Raw genomic sequence first — 10,640 nt, forward strand, 5'->3', positions numbered from 1 at the left:
ATAAAACATGAGCATCATAATTCATACGCTTCACTTGATCAACATAGGATTACAAATCCATGTCAGTCTCATTCATTGACTTTTGATTCTAGGGATTCACCCTACCCATCAAGAGGATTCTTCCCATGCATGTAGCTTAGGAAAGTTATAGAAAGGAAGAAAATTTTGTGCCAAGTCTCTATTTGGTCTTTTGAGAACATTAAAAAAGGCTTAGGGAGGTTCAAACTATGTGGATAGGCCCTTTAAATTTTTTTGGCGTAGGGGTGTCTTATTGACGTAGCATAAAGGGATTGATTGGTACCATGCTTGCCTTGTGCTTTGAATGTCTAACCCCATTAGGGGAGACAAGAAGCACCACCACCATTCCCCAAAATATTATTGGAGATATTTGAACATGTATCCTCTTGCAATCATTCCAAATTCTTTGCATTAAAGGGACTTCCCACAAGTTCAAATGATGCCTTATATGCAAAATATTTTTAGATATTACAAATTTCCCACGCAAGAGGGAGATGTTGTTAAACATCAAATTGACCTTCAATACAACCTACCAAGTCCTACGAACATCCATATTTTATAATTTGTTGACAATAGACCATGAAGATGTTGAACGAATGATAACAATTCTACAAATGCTTGAAATCGACCTAAAAAGCATGCTATCTAGTTATTTTTAGAGTTGGAGTATTCTAGAAAGGGCTTACGGGAAGGCCCTCTTGGCCATCTAGCTTTTAAGAATGTCATGTTAAATCTATATGCTATTGTATTCACACAAACTTGCAAACACGTAGGGTAAAGGGGCCAATTAATGAATAGCCACCAATGATAGTACAAAAGTGAGCAGTTGTTGGGGATGGCACCCTTTTTGCTTTTTTCAAAAACAAATACAAATATTTTTTGACACAATTTCATAAGGTTATTGAACAATCTATTTTTTGTCAAAGTTATTGCCTTTTTTAGGCTGTAGGCACATCGTAGATAGACTAGCTATGCATTGAGAGAATACCTATCTTTGCCCAGTTCTTATGCACCAACAATCTACTAAATAGAAATGATTAGTGTGTTTGTTACTGCGGTGGCATTCATGTCAATCCCATTACATTTTCCAAGGCTCTAAAACACCCATCCAAGCTACATGTTCAATATTCCTCCCTATACACTCCAATTAGGCTCTCCCTTCTTCAAAGAGGTCATCCTTGTTTATAGATCAGAACACATAGCCACCCAAGAAAAAATTATCAGTAAAGGAGTATTCATCTCTTCTCAGGGACATGGAGTAGTTGCTAATCTTTACCTTACAAGGTACATGGATTCCAACCTTTTTCTCTTCATGTAGCATCACTTGTTATGTATACATGATCTATGCTAGAATGCATGTATTCATGTTCTTGTATTCACACTTTTGTTGTATATGATAAGGTCTAGAATTCAAAGCAGTAAGTGCCTAAAAGGGAGGTTCAGTTCCACCCATTGGTGCCAAGTATCCTTTGCACGTCTAGTGTAAGAAATCTCACTCCAAAATAACTGAGCATAAGCCCCTCTCATCAGCACTACCTAAACTTGCCCTTGCTGAACCACCAACATAGGTATGAAGAAAGAGAGTCATCAAGCAATGGACTCTTGAAGACATGGATCAATCAATTGTTGATCATGAGGCAAGATTTTCCCTAAGGAAGTGTGCTAACAAATATGGATGTGTGTCTTGGCAATTCTAAATTGGCAAGAGCAGAGGACCACCAAGAAGGCAAAGGGACTAACAACAATGGTAATTGCAGAAGAGGAGGGAGCTCTACTCGATTAGTGCTTTAAAAATGTGATTTAAGCCATGGAGTATCTATGCTTGATGTGAAGCTAAAAGTTATCAGATTACATCAAACTAGGCATACTTTATTCATCCAATGCATTCCCAGGAAGAGTTGGTATGATTGCTTTTGCAAGCAATATCCTAAATTGGTGTTTTGAGTAAGTGAGCCCTTGGAGCAATCTAGAACCATTAGTTTCCAATAAAAAATTATAATGATATTCCATGAGAACTTGAAGACTCTATATGACACACACAACTACCCCTTGTGCAACATCTAGAATGCATGGCCGAAGGGGACAATAACTATGTATGGAATGATGACATACTCTCCAAAATGGATAACTACTCTATGTAGTGTAAATGTTGTTGGTTATGACATTCTTGGATACTACATCTTCAAATGGAAAAGGTTTGGTGGCAATTATATTCAAGAATTTGAGGAGAGAGTTGTCATGGCCATGCAAAGGAAATCATGGATGACAAGGAAATTGTTCCATGCATGCTAGATCCAAGGTTGAATATAACATAATTACTTAAAAGTTTCTATAATTAGTGTGTGTGATTAACTTATTAACATGTTTATATTGATTACTACATACTCTTCAATAGGTTGAAGTTGACCTAATAACCATGGCAAAAGCTCGACGGAGCTTGTTAATTTTTGCATAGGGCCTAATCAGAATCCCTACTAGCTTTTTAGAGGCCTATATTATAGCCACTTGGGGCTAGATAAATGTCATTTTTCTCTTTTGGGTAACTTTTTTCCCTCCCCCCCCCCCTCCCCTCTCTCTCTCTCGTTGTGTGATGTTTGTGGAAGAGGAGGACTATCGATTGGTTAGTGAGCATGCGTGAGTGTGTATGTGTATCGTATGTTTTACGTGTAACCGATCTAATTTTTTCTAACCTTAGCCTCAATATCCTTTTTTTTTGTAATCCTAGTTAAGAATATTTTAAAAGGTTTTACTTATTCAAATTAATATTTTTAAGAACTCTTAATCATATTTTTAATATTAATCATATTTAAAAATCTTTTTTGAAAATAAACAAAACATAATCAATCATAATCTTTAACTACTATTTAATTTTATTTTTAAAAATATTAAAACTTTGAAATAAACTATCATTCAAATTTTAACTATACATGCATACTATTGAATAATATTAATTCTAAATTCAGATATAAAAAACCATAATTGTCTCTCTCTCTCTCTCTCTCTCTCTCTCTCTCTCTCTCTCTCTCTCTCTCTCTCTCTCTCTCTCTCTCTCTCTCTCTCTCTCTCTCTCTCTCTCTCTCTCTCTCTCTCTCTTGTTGTGTGGTGTGTGTGCAGAAGGAAAGGACAACCAATTGGCATGTGTCATGAATTCAAAAGTAGCATATCATGAGTGGTAATCCTTTCCTATCACTTTGTATGTGTGGATGAGTATGTATATGTATGTGATTTACATGCAACCTCTCTACATGAGTACTATATATGTGTATGTGTTTTACATGTAACCTATTTATCATCTCTAACCTTGGTCTCACCATAATCTTAATCATACTTAAGAATATCTTTTAAAAATAAATAAATCATAATCCTTATATTACTATTAATCATTTTCTCACTCTTTATCCTTTGTTGTGTGGTGTATGTGGTAGGGAATGGCATTAGCATGTCATAAGTGGTAACCTTCTCTTACCACTTTGTGTGTGTGTGTGTGTGTGTGTGTGTGTGTGTGTGTGTGTGTGTGTGTGTGTGTGTGTGTGTGTGTGTGTGTGTACATACATGTGTGATGAAAGGGCTGTCTGATTGACATGCATCATAAACTCAATATATGCATGTCATGAGGACTTATAAGTAACCTTTTTCTATCACTCATTGTGTGTATGCATGTACACTCCATATGCATGTTGTCGTGACGCTATGCTGCAGACATAGTGTGAAAAAGCATGGAGTGCATCATCATCCGACTTTCTTATTGATGTAGAGAGTCAATGTCATCTAAGTCATTAGTGCTAGTGTTCGTGGTATGGATGGTTCAAAAATACTAGATTTTTGAATATTTTTTATGTTTTGGATATTATTTATTGTAAATATCCTAAAAATCTAGGGAATCTTCTAAAATAGGGTGGCATGCAAAAAGCAAGTGGCTTTTTAGCCAGTTTTGAATTTTTCATGAAAAGAAAGAGGGGCAAAATCACGCGCGTCGGGATCGCAATCGACAAGCAGCAAGCAACACTTTGAACCGAGAAAAGAAGGAGTGATCTGCAAGACTTTTGATCAGGTGTCCCGATGTTTGAGTTTTTACCCCCCTTTCGGAGCCAACGGAACCATCAGATTTGGGTTTCGAGCAACAGAGAAGAAGTTAGTTTTTTATGCATGTTTTTGGGTCTACAAGGGAGCTCCAGGAGATCTAATGCCTGGACTTTGCTTCTGAGTAGTGCCAGACAAGAGATTTCAGGTTCTATCAATACATGCTGATTTGATTCATTGTGCTTTGTCTTTATCGTGTTTACCTCTTGTCTATTCATTTTCTTCTCTTCCATCTCCTATCCTCTACTTCCTTCTATCTCTAATCCCTAGTAAATACAACCTTTCGACTAAAACCCCTTCGACATTGGTAAGCCCGACGTGAAAGGTCGTCAAAAGAAGGAAAGACAAGATGGGGGAACCTTCGAGCACAATTTCCAGTGATGTTTTGCAGCAGTTAGTGCAGAATATGAACATGCTTATGCAAGTACAACAACAACAACAGGTGATGTAGGCTTCTACTCAAACAGAAACTATTGTGATGAATGCTCTGCAAGCAATTGAGTGTGTGATGAAGTTTTTCAATGGTAGGAATGTATCTGCATATGTACATACCTATGCTCAAAAGATGGAATTCTTTGGGGTGGCTACACTTGCATGGAGCCAGTATTTTGTTCGGATCACTGTACATGAACCGAAAGCACGAATTACTAAATTGTACATGCAAGATGCTGACTAGGTAGCTTTCAAGAAGACACTCAAGGAAGAATTTTACATTCAAGACAGTAGTTTGATTACGTGCAAGAGTTTTCAGGAGTGGGTTTTACAACCTAATAAGGGTCTTGTGGCTACAGAATTATTAAGAGAATTTCAAAGTCGATTTGAGCAATTAGATCTTGTAGAACAGCAAGCTCTTGCACGTCAAAAAATCGAATTGTTTCTACAAGCAGCAGATCCTGAGTTTCAAGAGAAGCTTGATGATTTACTAGAGGATCAGACTACAGAGACAAGTCTTAAAGCAAAGTGGAGGCATGTCAAGGAAGCTGTTACTGCACTGGTGAAAAAGCATAGAAGAAGAGAAAGGTTGCATGTCTCTAGAGCTTGTTGCCCACTGTTATGGGCAAATCACTTGATGTATCCAATAAGCCACCCAATTTTGTGGCTAATCTCTACATTATCGAAAGATGCATATTTAGCAAAAGGGTAAAACACAAATGTATTTGTGGAAGAGAAATAGAAGAGGGATGAAGATAATGTAGAGATATCTAATGAGTGACAAGAAGAAGTGTTGATTTGCCTAAAGTTGCAAATTAGTCACCTCCCGAGTATGTTATGGAAGAGATTGGGCATGAGCAAAAAAGGGATAGCAAGCAAGAGGGCAAGCAACTGCGATATAAGCTATAGAGTCTGATATTGAGATAGCCATGGATGCCTTGGAAGATCCTGTAGTGGAAGAGTCAGCCATTGCATCTATAGATTTTCCTAATGCATCTGAAGAGGTTTGTGAAGATCATGTTTTACTTGATGCAGGGACTCAAAGGGAGATTGATGAAGTGTTGGATGCACATGATTTGCAAGATATAGTTATCATTTCTGAGATAGTTCATGAGCTCGAGGATATGCCTTTAGAGGATGTTAGATATGATGCTCCACAAATGGAGAATGTTTTGGATGCTTTGTTAGAGGCCTTGATAGGCAATTCTAAGATGCTTCAAGATATGGACTACTTCTCTATTTTCGGTGATGGTGAGAATGTGTTGGATGCAAATGAGGCTCAGTTTATGCTTGATGTGGTATACACTTGTTAGTATAAGAATATTTCCATATGCTCGACTTTGAAAGAGCATGCATGTTGCTATGTATTTGTTGATGGGTGTATTGATTGCATGTATATGGAGATTCAACAACCTCTAGCATATGATACGTACCCAAGGCCTTATGACCCTAGAGGAGGTACTAGGTGTGGTTCATGAGTTATGCAGATGCTGAGAATTTTGATCTATGATCTAGGGGGATGCCTTCTTATATGCATGATAAGTGGCAAGTTGACGTTATGGGTGTTTGATTCGGGTGATGCATTGGTGGCACATATGGAGGATGTGCAGGTTTAGAGGGGGTGGATGTCGTGACACTATGTGGACATAGTGTGAAAAAGCATGGAGTGCATCATTATCCGGTTTTCTTATAGATCTAGGAAGTCAATGCCATCTGAGTCATTAATGCTAGTGTCCTAGTATGGATGGTTCGAAATTACTAGATTTTTGAACAATTTTAGCATATTTTTGATATTTTAGATATTATTTGTTGTAAATATCCTAAAAAGCTAGGAAAACTTCTAGAATAGGGTGGCATGCAAAAGCAAGTGCCTTTTTCAGTCAGTTTTGGATTTTTCATGAAAAAATGAGGGGCAAAATTGTGTGCATCGCGATCACAATTGACAAGCAACAAACATCACTTTGAATTGGGAGAAGGAGTGATCTGTGAGATTTTTTTGCTGCACATTTTTGGGTCTACCAGGGAGCTTTAGGAGACCTTATGCTTGGAGTTTGCTTCTGAGTAGTGCCAGACAAGGGATTTTAGGCTCTATCAATACGTAGTGATTTGATTCATTGTGCTTTGTCTTTATCGTGTTCACCTTTTGTCTATTATTTTTCTTCTCTCCCATCTCCTATCATCTACTTCCTTTTATCTCTAATCCCTGGTGGATACGACCTTTCAACTAAAACCCCTCTGAAAACATGGATTCTCTCTCTCTCTCTCTCTCTCTCTCTCTCTGGTTGAATATATCATGAGAATCAATTGAGTACAAGGTGCTAATGCCTGTTAAACAATGAGGAGAGTTCTAAAATAGACATGAAAGCGTAAAGAGTATTTAAGAAACTGTAGCAAGAATGGGGCAAGAATGAGGAGAACCTTCTTGGTGAAGATGGACTTGGGTTACAAAAAGAATCATACTTAAATAATCACAAATTCAAAAGTAGTTTAAAAAGCTTTAGAGACATAAGAAGCTCATTCATTCATTATTATTTTGGGGATGTGTTGAAAACACTCTCAAGGATAAATGGTTTTGTGAATGATAATTTTCTTCTTTTTAAAGAAATTTATTTTTAAAAATAACAATCTTCATAGAATTCCACCAAGATGGAAGGTCAAGCCCACTTTCATACAAGCACCTCTAAAAATGATAATTTGCATAGAATTCTGCCAAGATGGAAGGCCAAGCCCACTTTCATACAAGGACCTTTAATCCTCAAAGTAGGTAATTATTATAACTTTCTGGATAAGAAGTATGTGGATGAAAGTGGGATTGGCCTTCTACCCTAGTGGACTCTATGTATATCATCAATTCTTTTTCATAAAAAATTTTAAACAGAGAAGAACTATTATTCGTAAATTGATTTATCCCTAGGAGTGTGTTCAACACATCAATAGAATAATAATGAATAGATGGGCCTAGCAATGTCTTTGAAAATTTTTGGACTACACTCAAATTCATGATTATTTAATAATAACTATTTTAACAATCTAAGTAATTGTAACATGCCCGCCTATCAGCTATCCAGGCACGTTTTTGCGGTCCATCAAGAAACAAATCTAAGTGTTGCCACTCAGCACTCCCATGGAATGTTCTGGGGTTTGTCGCCTAGGGTCTCCCAAGTTTGCCTCGCAATGGAGCATTCGCGGCCAAACCCACTAGGATCGACTTGAAACTTGAGTCCCTAGGGATCAAGGTCTCCTGACAATATTCTAACATCGAATTTTGGACATCGTACTTTACGTAGAGATACCCAATCCAAAAAGCAGACCCATACCGCACTTGGTTCAAGGAGAATGGGAAACGTGAGAGATGCGCTCCTCAACCTCTCTGCCTGTAGGGCATAGTCCTATCCCGGTCCCCTAAAACGGCATGAATCGGGTTCCACCCTAACCATATCTAAGGGTCAAACGATGGTAAAACCTTGTGAGAATCCACGCACAATCAAGGCAGTCAACCTAATATCATCTTCCAAGAAGAACATTCTTTTTTTCCCATGGCAACTTGTCATTACAGCAGACCCCAGCCATGCATTTACCATCAAACACAAGCACTTGGAATAATCCTCCAGTTCACATCTCACAATCAGTTTAATGCAAAAGCATTTACGATGTTATCTAATTAATCCACAAAACAAAGATATCCTTTTCCAAACATTGCAAGAATAGTCGTGATAGCCTTCCATCGCATGTTTGCTCTCCCCCTTGGGATCTAAGTGATTCCATGCAAAAATTACTTAACACTTCCTCCATTCAGCTAGGACATTGCTCAAGACATGAATTCTAATAATCCCTTACTTTGGCTGATAACCGAACCCTCTTTCTAATGAGTACAAAAGCATTGGTCTCTCTTTTGACTTAGGGTTTCCTACCCTTTAAGCCGTTGCTTGCCCTAGAGTTGTTGTTGCATCTAACCCAACCCTAAATAGGATTAATAAACATAGCCGCTATCGGAGGGATTTCAAGGCACCTAAGTCCTAATCCTCATGGATGTTGTTTGTATTAACTATGCACTAGAGTTTTGAGATTGATTTTCCTCTAGGATAGATTACTTACCATGTGATCTGTCAAGCATGCAATCTCTACATACTTCCAGTATGGTAGGATGTTTTATCTATTAATTTCCAAGAGGGGAGTGTCGACTATACCTTGGAACCTTGTATGCCGTCTTCATACTACATATGGATTCGACGCATAACATCTAGGTGTAGCTAACTTCCCTAGATACATGCGCTTCAAAAACTCCATCTTTCGATTGTTGCAATAAACTTACCCTTTTCAATAATCCCTTCCTGTGTAGCTTACGCAGGTCTAACGCATCTCACACGTGAATCAAAGTGAGCATTCATTAACTAGGAAATACATTACTTATGTCTGGTATCGTAGTTGGATGGGTAATGATGTCCTTGCTAGAGGCTTCATTGCTCATTGTGGGGTTTCCATCCGCGCGCGTCATTTTCCGCTTGGGGGCCATTCTTGATCTTTGCGAGTCATGCAAGACCTCTGCACCTTGTGCTCGAGTAGTAAAGCCGTCTGCGAGTGCTGGATAATCTTGTGAGACAGGTATAGGTCCGCAGCCACGGGGGAAGGAGATGCATGTGGCCACGGGAAAGAATCTCTCTTCCTCTCTCTCTCTCTCTCTCTCTCTCTCTCTCTTCTTCTTCTTTCTCTCTCTCTCTCTTTCCTCTTCTTCTTCTTCCCTTCTTCTTCTCCTTCTCTTCTTCTCTCTTCTCTCTCTCCCTCTCTCTTACTCTTATTCGCTTCTTCTACTTCTCTTCTTCTCCTCTCTCTTCTTCCCTCTTCTCCTTCTCCTTCTTCTTCTCTTCTTCTTCTCCTCTTCTTCTCCCTCCCACTCCCTCTCTTCTTCTTCTTCTTCTATTCTTCTCTCTCTCCCTCTCTTCTTCTCTTCTTCCTCTCTCTCCCTCAGCATGCTGCCCAGCGCCCAGCACCGCCCAGGCCCTTCCGTTCCAACCCGTCCCCCCTACCTCTTACAATGGGAGGGTTATATAATAGGGGAGGAGGGGTAATATGGGGGCATGATGGAGGCCCTTCCCTTCACGTGGGTGGCCAGGGTGAAGCTACCGCCATGCAACCCCCCTCCATTGACATCATCACCTTCACTTCCTCCTCGCATTTGTCGCCACCCTCTGCCACATCGCCTGGCTTCTACGGCTCCCCCTCCCTTCACCAACTATGGTGACGGTGACAAGGGGGCATTAATTTTTTTTTTGATTACTTTTTATTAAAGTTATTTGTATGAATATGCAACATCAAGTAAATGAGTGCTTGTATATTTATCATGAGAGAATGTGTGCCTTGCTTGTTTTTCAAATTAACATGCTTCACACATTTTTGCATATCAGCCACTTTGAACTTAGACAAGCCCGTCATAAATTCATATGACTGCATATTTTTCAAGCACTATATATTTACATGGACAATGTGTACTTGCCAAATGTCAATATTAGCCACAACTCCTACACCTTGTGTGAACATAATAGCCTTTAGCTTGGGTGCGTTTTCATCCAGGGTAAACATCCATCCCACATACTTGCCTTTTGCAACCAGTTTCCATCCGTTCTCGTGAAATCTTCTACACAAAGCAACCATTCTAATTGAACTTTACTTGCAATCCTTACTCCACCATTTTCCCAATAGAAGTCAAGTTCTTTGTGATATTAGGCACATGTAGCACATCAACCAAACACTTAACTTTTCCATCTTGCCTATACAATGGAACACTCCCAACATGAATAATAGGATGCATTGTATTGCCACTTGTTTCAATAAAACCTGGCATTTTAGGATTTTTCATTTCTCTAAACCATTCTCCATGAGATGTCATATGGTTAGAGACATCTAAGTCCATATACCATAAAACATATTTCCACCTCTTCTCTTTTTTGGATAGTCATATTAAATATGACCTTTATTATCACAATTATAGCATTCCTTGTATCATAACTTGCATTCTATCTACCACATCCTCTATAGCTTCCCATACCTCGAGACTACCCTCTACCACATGTATGTGACTGCTCTTGTGAGTCATGACACTACCCTTGATTTTG

This window comes from Lygodium microphyllum, chromosome 2, assembly GCF_053477565.2.
Source record: "Lygodium microphyllum isolate KBCC chromosome 2, Lygodium_microphyllum_v1.1.10, whole genome shotgun sequence".
Taxonomy (NCBI): domain Eukaryota; kingdom Viridiplantae; phylum Streptophyta; class Polypodiopsida; order Schizaeales; family Lygodiaceae; genus Lygodium; species Lygodium microphyllum.